This window comes from Phlebotomus papatasi, chromosome 1 (genome assembly GCF_024763615.1).
Source record: "Phlebotomus papatasi isolate M1 chromosome 1, Ppap_2.1, whole genome shotgun sequence".
Lineage (NCBI taxonomy): Eukaryota > Metazoa > Arthropoda > Insecta > Diptera > Psychodidae > Phlebotomus > Phlebotomus papatasi.
Genome location: NC_077222.1, coordinates 23539441 through 23561121, shown reverse-complemented (window position 1 = coordinate 23561121; position 21681 = coordinate 23539441). Strand labels below are relative to the sequence as shown.

Sequence of the window (21681 nt, the reverse complement as noted above, 5' to 3'; positions counted from 1 at the left end):
AGCATGTAAACTTAATATGAGTATATAATGAACAAAAAATCGTTGCATTTTAAACAATTTGTTGCCCGAATTTTTCTCTAATTCAGGTGATATTTCGATCCCAAATGCCCGAATTTAAGAGAGTATACTGTATTTATAGACAAATTTAATTGTTTAATTCTTCTCTGAATATTTATCTAAATCTCCAGAAATGCAAAATTACCTCTAATGGCACTGGCACACATTTTGAATCGAGAGAAATTCAATCGATTGAAATTTTACTTCTTACTCTTTCAAACTAAAATAAGATATATTTGTCTCCTTCTGTCAAACGAAAATTGAAATATCAAATTTTATTTTCAATGTCAATTTTCATTTGACAGAAAGGGACAGCTACATCTGATTTCAGTTTGAAAGAGTAAGAGAAATTTCAATCGATTGAATTTCATTCAATTGAAAAGGTATGCTGGCGCCATCAAAAAATTAAAAGTAAAAAGAGTTAATTTAACACCGATTCGAGTAAGTACTCTTTTTTCTGAGTGTTCTTTTAAAAAAATTTGAGCAAAATAATGTTTTCGCTTATACACACAGAAAAATGGAAAATTCTTAAACAGAAACACCCAGGAATTTAATTTCAAATCCCATCCAATGAATGCCAATGCCATAATTCTAAATCCTTGATAATTTAGTTTTAGTTGCATTTTGCAAATCTATAGACATTTTTCATTTTCCAGCTAATGCTGAACTTAAGTTCCCGATCTCTTGATTTGAAAGAGCTAGGGATTCTAGCCCATTTATTTCGCTCAGAGCTTCTAAACTTAAACGCCTCGGGGATTCACGACCAATTTAAGTTCCCAGGATCTTATATATTCTTAAATTTAGAGTCAAAATTTTTCTGTTCGTAGGTAAACAAAAATCAAAACTAATACATTTTTTCTCAGTGTTCTTTTAAAAACATTTAAACAAAATTAAAGTTTTTACTTATAGTGGGGGTCTTTAAAATTCGGAAGACTTTATCTCTTTCAATTTGGGCTCTAGTCCATTTTATGAAATAAAATAGATAAATTATTTATATAATATGGACTAGATCCCAAATGGGAAGAGATAAAGTCTTTCGGTTTTCAAAGACCCCCTCCCCCCGTAAGTGAAAACTTTATTTTGTTCAAATGTTTTTAACAGATTTTTCGCGGAATTGAGAAAACTTTTAAGAAGAACATTTAAAAAAGGTTATTGTGAATTTAAAAGATTCTACTTATTCCTGCAAGAGACAAATTTATACCGAATTATTTATCCCATTATTCGAATTTGTAACACTGAAGAAAAACATCCCATATTATTTATATTAGACCCAAGTATGGAAAGAAAATTTATTGATTTTCAGAGAATTTACAATATTGAGTAAAGAAGAATGTGCATTTGTGCAAATTTAGCAGTGTTTGTATTATCTGTGACATGTGTGAAATTATCTCTGTGCTAAGTAAACAGAATAAAACTGTTTAGGAAAAAAAATACTCAAGACTCTTATCACTATATGGGTGGCTTTTGAATAAACATAAACACAAACTGAATCCACTTTTGTGACTTAGCTAATCGTCAATTTGTCAAATTTGCAAAAAAAATGCTAAAAAGCAGATGGTTTAAATATCAGCATTTGCAATTTAGACTTTGCTGCTTTTGCACGGATATTAAGGTTTTTTGCTAATAAATTAATGATTGAGTGCAATTAAAATATGTTGAACTATTTTATTTTTTCTGTATCTGTGCACTCAAAAAAATCCACGGTTAAATGGGTATGTAAAACAGGGTTTGACTATCAAACTGATGCCAAACCCTGTTTCAACCTAAACGTGGCAAGGTTTGACGTACAAGTATTTTTTAAACCCTGTTTCAACCAAACCCTGAAAAGGTAGAAAAACAAATCCTGTTATGGATATTGATTAACCTTGCCGTCAGTAAACCTTGGCAGGAATGAAGACCAATCCTCGTCACGATTATATTTTAAACCCTGTTTTCGTCAAACCCTGGCAAGAGTAAACCATAATCCTTGTCAGGGGTATATTTTAAAACCTTTTTCTCAGTAAACCCTGGCAAGAATGAAGACCAATCCTCGGCATGTTTATACCTTAAACCCTGTTTCGTCAAACCCTGGAAGGAATATGGCTTAACCCGTAACACGGGTTACACTCAACCCTTGTTTCCATCAACCCCTGGCAAGCGGAAAAACAACCCTTGTCATGAGTTTATTCAAATCTCGCCTCTTTCAACCCCTGGATGACTATTTTCAACCCTTGTTAAGATTAAAATCAAATTTACTTGGAAAATAATTAAATAAAACTAGAAATTCTTATTATAATATTTTGCATCACTAAGGAAATAAAAAGTAACGGCTAGAATTAAGTTTATACTTTAGTCGTTATTTTCTTATTTTCTCAGTGAAGAAAAATATTATAAAAGGAATTTCTAAGCCTTATTTAATTGTTTTACATGTAAATTTGACTTAAATTCTAACAAAGATTGAAAAATGATCTCCAAGAAGTTTACTTAAGTGAGATTTGAATTTCTCATATACATACATCAGTGTAGAAGTATAAAAAATTATAATTAGGTTAAGTAAACATTTAGAATTTATTAAAATAAAATGGTACTTGTTTCTCTAACAATATATCATTATAATTCCTTATTTTACTATTAAATAATTACAATTTAACACAAATATAAGAATTTATAACTCCTAGTTATTTCATTACTTTAAACTACATGTTACTTTCTGTATTCTGGGCATGAACCAATAAACTTATTATTATTATTAAAACTTAACTTTATTATATTATTATTTTTTAAGGTCTCGTAAAAATATCTGTTATTTAAAGCTTTTTAAAACAATAGTGGCAAAAACTAGGGAGTAAATTTTACAACAGCATGAGAAAAGGTTTTTTTCAAAATAATTAAGTAAAAACTTAGGAAACTCCATCAAGAAAAATTGACAGTATTTGTTTACCTATATTCTATTTCAATATTTAATCTTATCTCAATGAAAAAAATAAGTAAATATATCTAGATTACCCCCGCGACCCCAATAGGGATAAGCGGTTGAAAATGAATGAATGAATATCTAGATTACCTGAACAACTATGGCGTCTACACACTAGTAGAATTTTTTTTTAAAATGCCTTTTTAAAAAAATTCTGACGTTTCTACCTACAAGGATATGGGAAATTTGATTTAAAAAGGCATTTAAAAAAAAATTCTACTACAGTAGACTCTCTCAAATTCGGGCATATAGGACCGAAATGTCAGCCGAATTAGACAGAAATTCGGGCGACATGTGCATATAGATATTGAGTTTACACACTGATATATATCGTAAATTGCATGAAAATCCCTGAATAATGCAAAATCACATCAAAACTAAGACAAACCATGCTAAATTTGAGCATATTTGATTCATTTGATAATCATAATCAAACTTGAAAAATGGCAACAAACTTTTTTCAAATGTAACCGCTGCCCGAATTAAAAAGTAGCCCGATCTTAAAAGAGCCGAATTTGCGAGAGTCTACTGTAGTGTGTAGACGCCATTAATATATACATATTAAATATATACATATTCTTTGATAACATAGTACAACATGTGAAGAATATTTTCTCATCTTAAAGCTTCAAGCCAGTAGTGAGAAACTTTAGGATAGAGCCTTTACAAATTTATTTAAAGCCAATTGAGAAGCATCAACTTTAAAAGCTCTTTTTAAAATCTAAATTTGTGAGATTTATATGCAAAATTTTTCGAAAACTAATGCATTAATCTCATCGAAAATTTGCATACTTCTAGAGTTGATTGTTTAAAACCTACACAAGGATTTGTTTTTTTTCGTTGATCATACCTTATTTTGCACAGCGAAATGTAGTGTAAAATACGCCTTTTTTTCTTGTAAAAAATGCTATTGAAAACATATTTCATGTTTTTAAACTTTTGTTGAAATATAAGTTTTGCTCAACTGCTAACAGCAAATATTTAGTTTTCTGATTTCAGAGAAAAATTATGTGAGTTATGTCTCCGAAAATCATTTTAAAAGATCAGCCTATTAAAATTTGTAAATGAAAATTTTAGAAAATATTGTTCTAATGTTGTACTTTTATGTTTCAGAGTTGGATTTGAAGAAATATTCTTTATTATATTTAAAAAAAAAAAAATTAAAGAGGGCATATTTTTTGGTTTCTAAAAAACCTACGTAATTCCTTAAAATAAACAATCCTACTTCAGCCTGCACCACTTCAAAAGATGTGTAAGGTTAGGACGGTGGCAATTATTTTGTTTTGCACTTTCCACTGCTCCCTGGCGTGCTTCTGCTCTCTCCTCTTGAAATTTTAGGTAGAATTTCCATGTTTCAGTATGATCCTCTCGTTCGAACTTCTGCAAATCTGGAGTTCCGATTCCGACATCTAAGAAAAAATGGTAACATAAACTAAAATTACAAAATTTATCTTAACCATTTAGACATGTAAATAGATAGATAGATAGATAGATAGATAGATGTTTATTCATTAGCAATAAATGAGGCTAAATCCCGTGGAAAATAGAAAACGTATAAAACGGTTAACTCGAGATTAAAAAAAAGAAGTTAAAACGTAAACTTGACACAGTTTAAAATTCAAAAGTCTTTAGAATATTTTGTGGTGAACAGCATTTCACAGTTTTTACACTAAAATCACGAGAAATTTTATCGATTTTTTTTAGAAAATACATTGCTCACCATATATTTACGCATTGAAGATAGAATTGGATTAAAAGTTTGTGAAAATCACGTTAAAATACAGAAAACGCCGCACTTTAACTTTGGATGCGCACACTTTGCCCAATACTAACCGTGGCAAGGATGAAAATCAATCCTTGAGAGATTAAAACACGGTTAACTCAAGGTTAAAACAGGGGTAAACTCCTAATCTTGACACGGTTTAAAATGTAGGCGTGCGGATAATCCTCAGAGAACAGCATTTTCACGATTTTTCCACTAACACCTTCAAGAATTTCACCGATATTTTTTATGAAAATTAATTTCTCACTGTTTATTTAGGCATTGATGGTGGAAAATCGGGATAAATTCTGTGAAAACTTCGTGAAAACTTGAGAAAACGCCGCACAATGGCTTTAGACGCGCACACATTGCACCAATCCACCAATACTAACCGTGGCAAGGATGAAAATCAACCCTTGAGAGATTAAAACACGGTTAACTCAAGGTTAAAACAGGGGTAAATTCCTAATCTTGACACGGTTTAAAATTTAGGCGTGCGGATAATCCTAAGTGAACAGCATTTTCACGCTTTTTCCACTAAAATCTTCAAGAATTTCACCGAGATTTTTTTAGATAATATATTGCTCACCATTTATTTACACATTTACGGTAAAATTGACCCTAAATTCAGTGAAAATCTCATGAAAAAAGAGAGAAAATTCCGCACTTTGATTCTTGACGCGCACGTTTGGCTACAAACTTGAAAAGAAAATTAAGCACCACTTACCACAGAATTTTTCACAATTTACTCTTCTATGTCACTGATATGTCCCTGGGTGGTCACTGGGGGCTCATATTGAGCCCCAATCCTCGAAATGTCAACGCGAATGCCTCCATTCTTTGAGGCACACTGAACACTAAACACCATTTTTCTCTTTCTGATTCCACTTGACAAGTTTACACGAGAAACCCTTAAATGCATTAAGAATCTCGCCATGATAGAAATTTAAAACCATTCAAACCTTGCGCAAGATTTAAACCGATGTGTTAAGGTTAATACTGAAATCCTTCACTAAAAAAAGGATTTAAAATTGCTAAAACAGGGTTAACTCATGATTACAGTTTAAAACCTTTTTAAAATTAAACCGTGGCTAACCCTGTTTATAGTCGATTTTAAACCTTGCCTCAAATAAGCTCTTTTTTGAGTGTGGAGTATGTCATCCCACCTAAAGTGTAATAATGTCATGTCAGTCAAGATGGAAAGGGTACACTGTTAAAAAAAAAAGTTCAGTGAGACATACTGTGTGTGAATATCCATAAATTTATAAATATAATGCAGCGGCGCTCAATGTGACGACACCACCATCGATGGGATGATGATGATGATGATGAAGTTGAATAGTGATGAAACTGTGTCACACACAAGTCTTTAAATAAAAATAAATTTCCTCCCCACATTCGAAAATGCAACATAATCTACATAAATATTGGGAGCAATAAGAATAAATTGTGTAAATAAATTTAAGTACATATTAAATTGATTATTATCGCTTAAAATTGCCTGACACATTTTCTCACGCAACTTGTTGTTTCTGGCTCTTGTAAATTTTCCTTTTTTTCTCTCTCACCTATTATTAGGGTGTAAATATACATATCACAAAATAACTCAACATTAACTAATTTAACACTTTACTAATGAGTCGTTCATGTGCGAGATTTTATTTTACTTCATTTAATGCAGTTTTCTCAAATTTTGCATCTTATTCAAAATGACTCGATGTCCATTGCTATTTATCAAAATAGGTTTTGTTCCCAAAAACCAATTTGCAAAATAGTAAATTTACTATAATTTAACTACCTCACTATACAATGATTGAAATTAATTATTTCTTTTGTGAGCTAAAAGAGACAGTTTGATGTGCAATGATGAAAATAAGTTGAAAAATTGTAACATTTTATTAATTTCTCGTTGCAAAACTGTGTGAAATTGAGGTCTCTCTCTTTCTCTGTCTGGTCAATTTTTCTTTATTAAACATCATTTAGGTTTTTTTTTTCTTCTTTCCTCAACTTCTCCAATATGTGTGATTCATTTGTGGGTTGCGAAGTTTTGCGCGATGGACAAATAATATGGAGAAATTAACAAAAAAAAAGACGGTAGTATAATTGTGGTTATCCGGTTCATCATTTTTCTTTGCAGTTGTTGAAATATCTTGCAAAATTTTGTGAAGAAGTTTTTATTTGACATTAACTTCAAAAGATACATCCATTAAAAAATCATCTGAGTGACATGAAAATGTCTGCATTTCAGCAAATTCTCGGATAATTCACGAAAATGAGGGTATACAGTGATGGACATTAATGTAGAGACAGAATCTTTAAGAAAACATTAAGCGCCATAAAATTATGAATTATTAATAACAGATATAGGAGATGGTGGGGCAGTTTACGCATACAAGATTTTTGGAAAATTAAATTTTTATTTTTTATTTTTTATTTACTTATTTGGGATTTTGGGATGAACAACTTACGAGAAGGCTTATCTGACCTAATTTTCTCAGGAAATATGTGACTTAAGACTAGTTATCAAAATATATTTCCATTAGGTCAGATTCATTAAAGGAATATGGGAAAAATATGAAGTGTTCGAAGCCAGAGTAATGTGCGTGAAAAGCTTGAAGGCCTGATTCTTAATGGATTTATCTCACAATTGAAAATTTTCAACGTTGCAAATAGAGTATTTTATTTGAAATACATTAATTTAAATTAGGGGAAATGTGCCATATTTCGGCCAGCTTCTAATTTCGATCACTTTGAGTGTAATTTCGGCCATGCAAATAAATTAATTAAAATTATGTATGTTATTTTCGAATAGTCAATGAATTCATTTTGCTTTTGAATATTTATTCATATTAGGATATATTAACACAAAGACCACTAAATTTTAGGTATAGGGTAAGTGTGCCAAATTTCGGCCAGCTTGCAATTTCGGACACCTGTTTTGTTCCTCGATTTTCCATGAACTTTTATATTTTACGTACTCTAGAGATTATACAATGCAAAAGAATAACAAAAAATATAGTTTCGACAAACGAGATGACGTGAAAAAGATATTGGAAGAATTCCCGAAGGGTATGGAACTATGAGATTGAAGGTGGCCGAAATAGGGCACCAAAGCTATTCCCATATTTTTATTCATTTTAAAATGTATTAAGAATGATTTTAGAGTAAATAAAGACGGTAAACTCTTTACAAGGTTCCAAGCAACACTCTTTCAGAAGAAAGAATAAAAAAATCAATTTGAATTTTAATATATTACATTTCAAACTTAAGACTTCAACGCTTGCATCCAACTATGCCGAAATTTGGCACACTCACCCTATGTAAAGTTTGAATTATGGTCAATGCAACGATTCTAGTGACAAGTTTTGTTGACCTCCATTTCCATATCTGAGGAAGAAGAAAAACCCCTCCAAAACGACGCCTTGAGAAATTAAAAGGAGCCAAAGGTCATTAGGGGAGACCGGGACAGAAAAAGATAGCTAATGAATTTTTTCTTTGTTTATAAAATATGAAAAACATCTTTGAATCCGACTGATAAATATCTCAGTGAATAGATAGGGAGTTAATTACTCTAAATTAATAGTAATTAGCTCAATATTCCTTCTAATGAAAACTATAATACCCCACTGCCTAATACAATCCGTGGATAATTCTGCCTCGATTTCCCGTATCGTGTTTTACTGTCCCTTGGTATTCAATCAGCTAGCCGTAAAATAACTAGTCAAATTCAATTTATTTGTGATGTTAAAAAGAAGAAGAAGAGTGCGAGAGAGTGTGATAGACGTATAAAATCCGAAAGAGACAAAATCCCGAATCTTAAAAGTGTCATCATAGCCACACCCACGCTTATCCGCGTGAGATTGGCTATATCCGCGCTTGCTGTAGCAAGCCTTTCGCCCTTTTCAGAATTTTGATCATTCGCGATTTTGGCTTTTCGAGATTTCAATCCATTCTAGATTTTGACTAGCATTGGGTATAAATAATTCTTGTCATATTGAAAAGCTCACATTAATCCCAAACAGAAGTAGATTTTGACTCTCCAATAGTGTCTTGGATAAAAGGTAAATGGAACTTTATTTGCACAAAAAGTCGTTGAAGTTCGAAGAATTCAAATTCAATTTCGAATTTTCATACTAAATTTTCGAACAAGATGGGGAAAATTTATCAAATATCACACTAAAAAGCTGGCAAAGAAGTTACTCAGTGATTATGGAGTGATTAAATACTGGGGCAAGAACAGTAAACGTCGTTGTTCTATTTTTTTCCTCACTACAATGTGAAGACCGTCACATTTGGACACTTGAGCACTTCGAAATTCGAACAAGATGTAACTTCTGTCACCTTGCGAAAATATTAAGAAGTAAGAAAGTCTCTTTTTTGGATCTTCAAATAGATTTTCGAATTTTTCAAGATCTACTTCTGTACGTAAAAATTAAGGCTTCTACACATTTAGAAGCAAGTGTTATCAAAATTGCATTTTTGACAGAATTTTGACATATTCACACGTAAATTTTTGCCGAGGATTGCTCCCAAAATGTGTAGAAGCCTTTAGATTCAATGGAAAGCCTATACAATCAAACCTAGATCAAATTTTCAATACTGGAATAGATTCACGTGCCTATCTATCATTGAAAAAGACTTTATTTTAAGAGAAAGAATTATTAATTTCGAAAAGTTCTAATCCAACTGCAAAACTGGTTTTCAGGAAAAATCTTAAATGTATCCATTTAAGAAATTCTAATTTTTCTTTTAATTTTCTGAATAATTTAGTTCACTTGGCGAAATCTGTTTAGTAATTGAAAAATTGCAGCATTTGTTAATGATTGTAATGCAATGCAAATTTAAAACAAAATCATGATAATTTAATTAATTTCATTACACCAATCAAAATTTGTTTTATTTTAAATTAATTCATACCTTGATTGTTATTTGCATATTTTTCATAAACAAAGAAATCAACCCCATAATTGATTCAAAAATTAATTAATTTTAAATAAAAATCTCGGTTTTTCACCTCAATTATGTATAATAATAATAGAACCTGTGATATCGATTAAAAATATTGTTTTTTTTATTTTTCGCTCACACTCACAGGTCGTTTCGAAAACTACCGGAAGTACATGGCGTAATGCACATAACCTAACACGCGCAACTGACATAATGTCAAACGCACAATTTGACATTTCAGGGAGAGTAAAAGATTTCTAAATCTAATCATCTCGCTCACTCTTTAAGACATTTTCGAAAACATGTTTACAAAATAAAAGTTATTGTACGCTGGGCATTAACCTTTTAAGGATAGGTACGACACCGGTGTCCCAAAAACAATTAACATTTTTTTTGACTATAGAAACTTATTTTGTTCTAAAAATAGTCCGAAAAATCAGTTTTTATTTTTGGAACACCGGTGTCCCATTCGTCCTTAAAGGGTCACCATTATTAGATCTTTGGTTCTAATAAAAAAAACTGTATTTTCAGTTGAAAGTAAAAGTAAAAATCCAAGATAAAATTAACTCAATTTATTAGATAGCAATTAATAAAAATTAAAACCCATTTTTGACAGGTTTAATAAATTTTTCACTGACCAACATTTAATATTTTACTTTCCTTTTTTTCTACTTGCTTTTTTTTTGTTTTGCTATTATACAATTATTTTACCATTTTTTTTTTAACTTGACATTCAAAGTTTTATTATCAGTGTTAAATTCTTATCAAATATTTTTATCAGCATTCCAGAATTAAAATTTCTATTTTTAGAATGCATAAAATACCAAATTAACCTACCACGATCATTTTAATGAAATTGTAACAAGGTACAAAATAATCACCCTTGTTTTACCAAAATCACTATAATTTTTGCATTTTCTTAAAGTTCAGAGGTAATTGTGTCATTCACGTTGAAGAATATGCACACAGTTCAAAAAAAAAGCCACACATCTCCCTAGAGAGAGAGTAAGAGATTTTATATTTGCAATGGCACTGATGCGGTACAATTTCAATCATCATTGAAGGAGTCTGGCATTAAAGAAATCAGGAGAAAAGAGACTTTATGTAAAACTTCAACTCTCAACAATCTGGGCCACAGTCTTTTATTTTTATTTTTTTTTATTTTTTTGCACTTCAATCTTCACTGTGTCTGTCTCACAAACCCAAGTTGCACGTTGTATTGAATCTTTGGTTGTTTCTTTATACTTTTATTTTATCATTCATTTTCATATAAGAAAATACAAAAACTCAACAAATCAACAAATGAGAGCATTTCAATTTCATTGAATTGACGAAGAATAAAAAATGGTCACAGACATTGAATTAAAGTTTGATCTAGGGTGGATTAACCACTTTTTGTTACTTTTCTCGACAAAATAAACATGAATTGATTGTAACTTCCAATTGAAATTCTGAGCAATCATAGCTGGAGTTTCTCTTAAGAGAAACTCGATAGATCTCGATAGAAACTCTGAAAGATATTCGAAGATCAATTCCGAAAGCCAAATTCGAATTTCGAAAATCCTACCAACGAGATCCATAACACTTCTATCTTGTTATGAAATCTCTTCGTAACCATTCAGTAATTTTTTTTGTAATTCTTGCGGGAATATTTATTAAGAAAATTCGAATTTCTGTTTAAATTTTTCGAATATCAACGATATTTTATGCAAATAAATAACAATTTTCCTTTTAGTCGAAACATTTTTGGAGTATAAAATTAGGGCTATGAGCACACCGATTCTGTGACAAAACATAATTTGTAACATCTTTTGTAACCGCGCTACCTCATAAACAATTTTCAAATATATAAAATTTGCACAAAATATTTATATAGAAATAACATAAGAATTTTGTATTAAAACTGAAGGATTATAAAAAAGAAAGTCTCAAACACGATTTTTTGGAGGTTTTCTGAGATAAGAAGATACACTAGATCCCGGGATTATACACATTTTCGGGACCGAAAAAAACGCGCGAAATGACATTACGCATCGAGAAAATTTGCATATCCGCAGGGGCTTTCTTTTGAATGAATCGATCGTAGAACGAATTTCGTGCGGAGTAAAAGTAGTTCACACAAAAAGATTCAACTGTTTAATAGAAATGCATTAACAAACAGTACTTTTTGGCCAGAGTTTTTCAAGAAATGGTTAAAATATTTAAAAAAAATTACCTTAATAAAAGAAATTAAAGTTTTATTCTGAAAAAGTAGCAAAATGTTTTCAAATTTCCCGCTTCGCAACATAGTATATATTCGGGCGTATTTCAAAAAATATTTCATAAATTGACTCCCAAGGATAGGCAAACTTGCATAATTGTATGTGTATAATACCGTCAGGTGCATAATCCCGAAGGACTTAATGCCGGGACTGAGTGTAACATAACATATTGAGAAAATCCGGAATAAAATTCACAGATTATTATCAAAAAATTTAAATAATACTCCAGGCTAATTAAACCTGCCTTTTGTACTTTTCCTATCACAGATTTTTCTCGCTTCGCAGAAAGTCATATAAAGTTAGTGCAGGATCTTATGCACAAATAATTCGACACTGCGTCGATTTTGATAATATTTTCCTTTATTGTCTTTCCTAATTTAAATTCTAGATGATAAATTCTTTTCTTAGACAGTTACACAACATAAATAAACGGTGTTTGTAACGATTTAATGTAAAGATTTTAAATTTAGTGATCGTTGAGACTTGTGTTTGATACCGTCCCCATAAACAGCCTTAATTTTTTCTGTCAATAAATATTAACCCATTCAGTCAATGTACCAGAAATACTTGAGATAGAATGTTCTCATTTTGGGATTAGTTTCCTACAGATTAATAGATGAATTTTTTGAAAAGAAAATATTTTTATCTATTATGGGGGCGCGGGGAGCTGTCCTCAAACACGCGTATTAACGGTCACTGAATTTAAATTCTGTGCATTAATTCATTACAAACTCTATTGCTTTAGATAAAGTAACTATCCCAGAAAACAAATTGGCAATCAGAATTCAAATCAGGAAAGAGGATGAAGTCCAATTTTAACAAATTCGACGGGATGTCGAATTTTCCGTCCGCCATTTTGAGCAAAATTTTTGCATGACTTCACGCGAAGCGAGAGAAGAACAACAAAATGTATTCCCATCTCTGTCTGGCTATTTTTTCCAAGTAATTGAAGGACTAAAGTAACTAAAAATCCATTCTCGACAGAAATTCGAATATCAATTGCCCTGGAATAAATCATCTAAAATCACTCAATTGGCGTATGATGTATAATACCATGGTAAGGAATGGGTTAACTTGTGGGAAAATAATTCTTTACGTGCCTTAAGAACATTTTAGGATTTATTACGATTTTCGCAATTGTTCATATTCACAGAGAAAACAAACCATTTTGTCCCATGGCGCAAAAGTGGTTATTTGACTGGCCATAAGTGGTTAATTCATCCTATATACAGCAAATTGCAAATACTTCAAACACCCCCGCTCAAAATTACATGATCAAGTTAATAATAATGCACTTTTAGTGTATTGTAACACCAACCAATTGATGATTAATCGCAAAATTATTGAGAAATTCCCTGTGGCTGAAAATAAATCAATTGAGAATGTAATATCACATGAACTCAATTTTCATAGTGCAAAAATTCACCATATATATACATATATGTACATATATGAGAATTTGAATTTATTCAAATGAGACAGTTCTTTTGTGCGATCTCTTTTTTTTCTCTCGTGACTATATTTTTTTTGCACCTGAATAAAATGGGATCAAGAAGTTGAGTTCAGAAAAAAAAATAATCCTCCAATGTCCATCAAGTTGGAAAAAAATTTAGTGCATTCTATTTAACATTCTCTCTTCTCTCAGACACAATAAAATTAATTTTGTGTGAAAAATCACTGAATCCGAAAGTATATATCTCTTGTGAGAGGGAAAAAAGAGAAGCCGTCGTTTGGTGGTTTACTTGGAAAAATGTGAGGACACTTGAAGAACAACCTTCAGCGTCTCATAAAGCCATACACTCACTTCTTTTGTACAATATGTTGATATTATGGTAAAGTTTTCTCGTCTGCAAAACTCAAAGAGACACCAAACATTGCAATCAATCGATTTCAGCATACATCTCTTTCGCAATATGTCTCGCGTCTTTTTTTTGCCTCTTTTTTGACCAATTTTTATCACAAATAAAAACCTTTGTCACTCCCCCAAAAAAATAGAGAAAAAGAATTGCAAATCTGATCTATTTTTTTTTGTCATACAACTCATCCACAAATAATTGCAAATAATTTGTTATAAAGCTAAATGAAAGTGAGAGTTAGAGAATGCATGAATTTTATAAATAAACAAACTCTTGATCCTAAGTTCATTGATTCATTGTGGCTGTTAATTAAATTAAAGGGTGGAACAATTTGCAATTGTCGTGATTCAACATTAATTATGTTGGGTGTCTCATTACAATTCACTGTACGTTCACTTCATCTTTGTAGCTTTAGTAATCACCATGTTGAAATAGAATTGAAGGTGGGAATGAGAAAGATTTTAGCAAGTGAAATTTTCATTTCAATTCACAAATTCTATGAGTATCCAACTAAAGAGACACTTTCTTAAATCGTTTCTTTTTTTTTGTATTTTATTAACCGAAATAAATTAGCTGGGTTTGAAAACTAAACGACAATGTTAGCGTATGTTAAACCCTTTAAGGATATCATTATTAGGTGAGATTCTTAACAATCTCACCTACTATAATCCTAACAAAATTTCATGTCGTCCGATCGCGCTCAAACTTGGCCAAAATGTGTTTCGCCACTTCCTGATCACGAATATATGGGGGGCTAAGTTACGTTCCCGGCCGGCCGGCTGGCCGGCCGTCCGGCCGCTCTTTGGAGCTTAATAGCTCCTAAACTAAAAAAGATATCGACTTGCGGTTTTCGGCAAAGGTTAAATATCGCATGAAAATTGCAACTTGGTGTATTGACCCCCCACCCCCCACCCCTCCTTCCACCATTTTGAAGACTCCCCTTTTTTTGTTTTCTCAATAGCTCCGCCCCTATGGCATCGAGCGGGCTCAAATTTTAGTATGTTATAGCTGGGCCTTAGAGCTTTCCATCAGTACCAAACTTAAGGTCCCCTGACCCCCCTGACCCGAGCTATTAGGGTCCAAAAAAAATTTCTTAAAATGGCCATAACTCCGGTTCTAATTGTCAGAATTTAAAAAGTGAGGGCTTTTTGGAAAGCTCTCGTGAAATGCCACTTCCCCTTCTAACATTGCAAGTTCATAAAACCACCGCTAGGGGCGCTATTATTAAAAAGAAAATTTTTAAATCCTAAAAGTTAAATAACTCAAAAATTCCTTATGCAATCGGGCTGAAATTTTAGTATGTTGTAGCCGTTGATTATACCTATCAAACAAAAAAAACCTTAAGTCGATCCATAACCCCTGACCCGAGCTATAAGGGGTCAAAGTTCGAACATTGACCGGCCTCTATCTCCGGTTCTAATTAACATATCGACATAAATTTTACCTTTTTGGTTTCGTCTCGATGAGCACTTTCAGATGGAAGTTTAAAAGGTCACCATAGGTGGCGCTGTGATAGCGTCAAAATTCATTGAAATTCAAAGACATTTTTCTCAAAAACGGCATTGTGCAAGTTAATGAAATTTTAGTATGTTGTAGTCCAGTCTAGGACGTTTCCAAAATGGTGCGTAAGTGCGCTGTGGTTTCAATAGAACCGGAGATATGAGGGGTCAAAGTTCACAAAATTCAAAAAATCATATCTCCGGTTCTATGTGACCGATTTTGATGAATGAGGGCTTAAACGAAAGATCTCACCAAATACTACAACTTTCTAAAATATTTGAACTTCGTGGGACCAACACCAGGGGCGCCACAGTCGAAAAACCAATTTCAATATCACATAACCTCAATTATCTCGACTGTCGCTAAACCGATTTTGATGATTACTTTGAAATAATTGTAGAGGACATTTGTCTCTACATTTCGTCCATACATCATTTTCCACTCAGACTACGCTATCACTCCGATTTTGCCGTTTAAGTGTGAAAAAATTGATTTTTCCAATAATAACGCTTTGAAATCACTCAGATGCCAATTTGACTGCCTCTACTCCACCAAGACACTTAAAATAGGGGTTTAAATGGAAAGTCCCACAAAATACAACAATTCTTTGATATAGTTGAAGTTCAACAAATGACTACTTGGGGAACTCTGGATGAAAAAACGAGTTAAGAAACAAAAAACCTCGCTTATCTTGGCTTCTGAGTAATCGATGAGATCATGTTCTATGGGAAAATTATAGAGAACATTCTGGTCTACATTTCACCCATATATCACTTTTCTGTCAGTTCATCCCAATCCTTGATATTTTGGTTTAAATACAAAATTTGTATAATTTCACGAATTTGATTCAAGATAACTGAATGGCGTCTCCCAACTTTAGCTCCAAATCGAATTTGCATGCACTCCGAGTTAGCTCACGTTAAGAATCTCACCTACATAAGCCGGTTAGTTTTTTATTGTAATTGTTCTTAGTCGGAATCTTAAAAAGAAAACTAAAAATTAAGGACGTGTCTGAGCACGCAAAAACACCTATAACTTGATGGGATTTATCTTTTAGAAGCAGAGTTTAATTACTTTTTTTATGTTAATGTAAAAGGCATTAGTTTAAAGATTTTTCCAAAAAACGACTTCAAAAAAGCCAAAGAATTTTTTCAAAATATTTTATTCGATTTAGCTCAATTTTGAGCCAATAAAATTTAAAAATGAAAACAGTTGACAGCGCCACTCGCGGTGGAAAACAGTGCCCTCATGCGGAGGAAAAGATTGCCAGTGTCAATATAGATTCTTGGCAATTTGTTTTTATTTGTCAATAAAAAAATCTGGCAAAAGAAAACCATTGTGCTCTCTCGATATCCTTACTATCGAGATAATGAAAAAAAGTGAATAATATATTTAAAAAAATGCATCAAACTTTAAAGATGTTTCGAAGTATTTTTCGACCAACTATACAGTAATCCATGTTAATTAAAACAATTGCAATTTTTTGTTGTAAGGCTTATTTAAATATTAATATAAAAATCAATTCTTTACCATTACTTCCGATAAGAACAAATAAATTGCTCTTACAAACTAATAAATATTTCAAGTACTCATAAATAACTTTGACAAGCTCAGTTAAACGGGAGTAATTTTTAATATACCCCAACCCAAAGTTCTATACGCCCTACCGGTGAGTCAAGGATCCTGTATGATTAGTTTCTGAGCTAAAATCTCCCTAAAATCCTTTATAATATTCTAAAAGAATCTCAATTAATACATCTCTGCTTAAATAGGTAATTGAGCAAACTAGCTATCTTATTTCGAAATCTAGTTAATTTTATGAAAGTAGGGGAAAATGCTCCACCTTCGAACGTTCATGCCTTCGAATAGTCTGATTTTTTTTATTTTCCCTAAAAGACACACATACTTCTCACATAATTGTCAGCAATTGATAAAAAGTGAACTATAATATTTAATAGAAATGTGTAAGTTTCTTAGGAAGAATTAAAGAAAATTCACATTATTCGAAGGCATGAACGTTCAAAGGGAGAAGACTTTCCCCAAGTGGTTTTTAAACAATCATATTAAAGAAAGTTTTCAAAAAAAAATGCTTCACAACAGAAAAAATAGATTCTGACAGCACGAAATATTTGCAACATTATAGCTTTTCTGTGGTAAATCAATGAGCAGAAAAGGGGCAGAACTTATAAGGGTGAACCTCAGTGGGACATTGTTATTTTTAAATAGAAACTTCGATTTTTCACAAATTTTCATAGTTTTGCGTAATAAAATTAATCCTAATACCGGCTTCAGGCCTAAGGTTTAGCTTAACTTTTCTAATTTCTAATCACTCAAGATTTTTTTTTGAAAGATTTTGACTTAAAATTGCGTTATTAAAAACAAATTAGTTGAGACCTTCGGGAACTGGAATAAACGTCTAGTCTTGAGACTGTTTAAGACTAACAATCTAAGCACCTAAATAGACCCAGGTTGATACTCGAGATTATTTATTCTGTAAAATTTGGCAGAAAAAGACTTCTCCTAAACTGTCATATATACTGAAAGCCTTAAAGCTTAGGATCGATTAGTTTTCGCATAAATTTCCTTAACCTAACTTTTTACTGCCAAACTTTAAAGGCTAAATAAGATTTCAAAGCCGATATGGCATGAGAAATCTTTTTCTGCGCTGCTCAGCTTTGAACCCGAGACCTCACAGTCATAGAGCCACTATTCTATCCACTGACCCACTTGAGGCTCACTAAAGGCTAAATATTCCTAAGGATCAAGTTGAATCTATTTGAACCCTAACTTGCCCTAATTTGAGCATAGACTTAAAGCTTCAAAATTAAAATGAGTTTTTTGAATAAAGCCGATTTCCTCAAACAATTAAGGTTATTTTATTTATAAATAAATACCATTACATCAAAGGCCAAATATAAAATTTGAGGTTATGTGAAGAAAGTTTTGCGTGAGAGTCTGAGAATTAGAATAATTTTCCTTTTGTGCTTCCTCAATATTATCGTTTTATACTAACATCCTCCATAATAAATTCCACTTATTTAAAAACAAATTTTAGTGATTATTTCTCTAAACATGTTATACTTGAATTATGGTTAATGTATTCACATGAATTCCGTTGCTTAAAAAAATTATCCACATTAGAGGATTGAGCAATATCACGTTCATATTCATAAACGTTCATATTTGAGGAAGTTGACTGTATTGAGGTTAAGCTCGGAAAGTCTGTTACACACGAGCTAAAATGTGATATAGTTTTGAAAACAAAGAAAACTCTAAATATTTTAAACAATAATAAAAAATATATAGGGTAATATTGAGTAATTTGGAATCATGCCTGTTTTGGAATTTTGATATTTTCTCACAGTTTCAGATGGTCAAATATAAAAAGGAAACCACGCAGGAGCACAAGACTTTACATTTGAGAGTACTTGTTCGTTGTTCTTTTTTTTGCCATATAAAACTGTTAAGAAATCTCAAAGTTCCAAATTAGATATGATTCCAAATTACCCCATCTTACCCTAACTGCTCTGAAAAATTCAAAATAAAATGCCGAACTTTTAAGCTGCTTTTGTTAAGTAAGAACCTAAGAGCACTTTACAACTACAACGACTAATAAGAGTTTAATATTTGATCAGAAATTCGGACTTTCCTTTCAAATTTTTTTTTTTTTTTGAATATACAAAGTGGAAGTTGACATATTCGACACTTGAGCACTACTTTTCTATCTGAATTTTCGATATTTTAAGTAATAATATAGATTTTCTATCATTAAGATGATATTGGCTTAATTTTTTCGTTCACAAATTTGTATTGATTTGCGTATTAATATCAACGTATTAATATATACCTAAAATTCCTCATATGAGTTACGTTTATTTAGGTTAAGCTTAGAAGTTCACTTACTGAGATTACGTGTCAATAAGTTTAAATCTGATTGTTATTAAAAATCCGTGAAGTAAAATAGGGCTTATTCTTTCAAATTTTTATTAAGATTTTTTTGGTTATGTAAGGTTGAGCTGGCCATAACCTTGAAAGGACTATTTGAAATTTGATTTAATAAAACCTAAAGCAAAATCAATTGAATTTTCGTCAATTTGAGAGTTCAGTAGAGTGGTTTAAATCTATTCTACATTTTTAAATGTTTTTTTATTACACGATTATATTATTATAACCTTAAAATAATTTCCGAAATTGGTCCCAATTTGATTTTGAGGTTATAATAAATAACCCAACTTTCTTCGACATTTTTTATATAATCTACTACAAACTTGTATATCTTGCCTCGCTGTCCTCTACTTGCTAATTGTGTTAAGCAACAAATCTTCTAAATTTTGCTAATTAATCCCAGGAGAAAAAACATCTTTTTACACATTGTTTTGTTTGTTAAATATTTTTTTCATCTTTCCGAGAGTCACCTGCGCCAGACATCTAAAGGTGCCTTTGATATTCACCTTAAAATGGTAATTTAAACCATCATTTTGTGGCTCTTTAATAATATATTTAAAAAAAAAGAAGAAGATATTGCCAACTTTACGATTGACTTCAACTTACGAATGATGTGATAAATTAACCCAGAAAAAATCCTCAATCCGGCTCGAAATCATCTGCTCTTTTTCCAACCAAGCACAATTCTTTCTGACGAACATTTCTGACCTCATATCAATATTAACCCCATGATTATTTATTTATAAATTTTTATTTCATTTTGCTGCCAAATGTCACTCAAAATTGATCAACTTTTTGAGATTTTTTTTTGTATAGCTCTTCTGCAATGGAATTTTTTAGATATTTTTAAGGAAACGGATCGTTTTTTAACCTCAAATTCTTATTCGCTTTTTAGCAATAAAGGTTAATGTGATTTTCTTTTAGAATTTTAGAATGGGATGCGCCTACTGTGATTGGGCTCATGTGAACTTTTGCATGACCATCCAGTGACCTTGACATTTTCCTATTGTTTTCCCCTCATCGTCAAAAGTTCACGAGACATTTTCTTATTGATATTTCGATGTCAATTTTGAAATTGCTCAGGCAATTTCAACAAATGACAATTCAATTGAGACAATTTAATTGGAAATTTATTCACTCAAAGCATTGCGGGAAAATTGAGGTGAACCGCCAGTCTACGAAAAAAAAAATTCACTGACATTTTCGTGACAAAGTCACACGAAGATGTGCGACTTTTTTCGCATATTTTTCATCGTCAGGGTGACTCTTGTGTTTGTATTTGGCCTCAGGAATGCAAGAAATGCCCGTAATGCAATGAAAATCATAAAATTTTCCCAAGTTTTTCAGGGAAAATTGCACGCAATATTGACAATGCAATTTCCACCTTCGGATCAATCTAACCTCACTTTTGTCCAAATATGTCGTTCAAGGAAAAATCACTGAAGGGCTTTACTTTATCACGATATTTTCTCGCTTTTCGTCCTAGAAATTGCTCTCTAACCCTTCTGCTCTCAAAAAACTCCCTCAGAAGATTCCCCAAACAATCCCTAGAGTCCCCGAAATGCTTCCCTTGGGCATTTTCCCCTCTAAAACAGACCACAAAGCCCTAATGATTTTTTTTTGCTGTGCTGGGCACTTTCTAAAATAGCCACCGGACAACCTTCACCATTGAAAATTTCACAAAAATCATCTCAGTGGCCAGACTAATCTCAAGTGCAAATAACTGATCCACAAAAGGGCAAAAAGAAAATGCTGTTGAGGGTGAGAGATGTAGAAAAATACAACATACCTTCACTTTTGCATAGACTTTTTTTTCGTCTCACCAGCCAGCCACATTGATTTTTCTCACACAATTGCAACGGCACACCATCCACCAGCACCGTCAGTCCCTTCCTCAAGCACTATGAGTCCTTTTTGTGCTGATTTACCGGGATTTTCACAATTATCTCACGCTTTTTTCACGCAAAATTCACAAAATTTTCACACAATTGATCGACACAGACGACAAAAACCAAAATGGCGAAGCGAAATCCGATGACACTTGCCGAATGTCGACACTGGCATGCCAGTTCGACATTTTACCGCCATTGGGAAGTGGCGCCAAAATCAAAATAACCACTCTTTTGAGGAAATTCGCGATACAAAGATCTCAAACTTTTTCTGAACAAAAATTGAGAAAATGAAAATGTTTTTAGGGCGACTTTGATTTGAAATTATTTTTGAGATCTTCTGTCCACGTCTACTGTACAAACCTTGTATGATGCAAAAACAATTTTCTTCCATGAAAAAGAAGAAAAACGTTTTAGGAGCTTCACTTCAAAGCTTCAAAATCACGAATTTTTGTAAAAGAAAAATTAAAGCACAAATAGCAAAAATCAAGAACATTCTCTGAACAATCTA

The 21681-nt window shown here is 31.9% G+C and overlaps 1 protein-coding gene across 2 annotated transcripts in view; it reads right to left on the bottom strand.

The window, feature by feature from the left end:
* The window catches only part of LOC129798278 (protein roadkill), a 268894-nt gene extending 247586 nt beyond the window's left edge, over window positions 1–21308 (bottom strand). For both annotated transcript variants that reach the window (XM_055841338.1, XM_055841339.1), the window contains exon 1: window positions 21071–21308. The gene's annotated coding sequence lies outside the window, so the exon portion shown is untranslated. The remainder of the gene's footprint in view (window positions 1–21070) is intronic.
* Window positions 21309–21681: the final 373 nt, after the last annotated feature.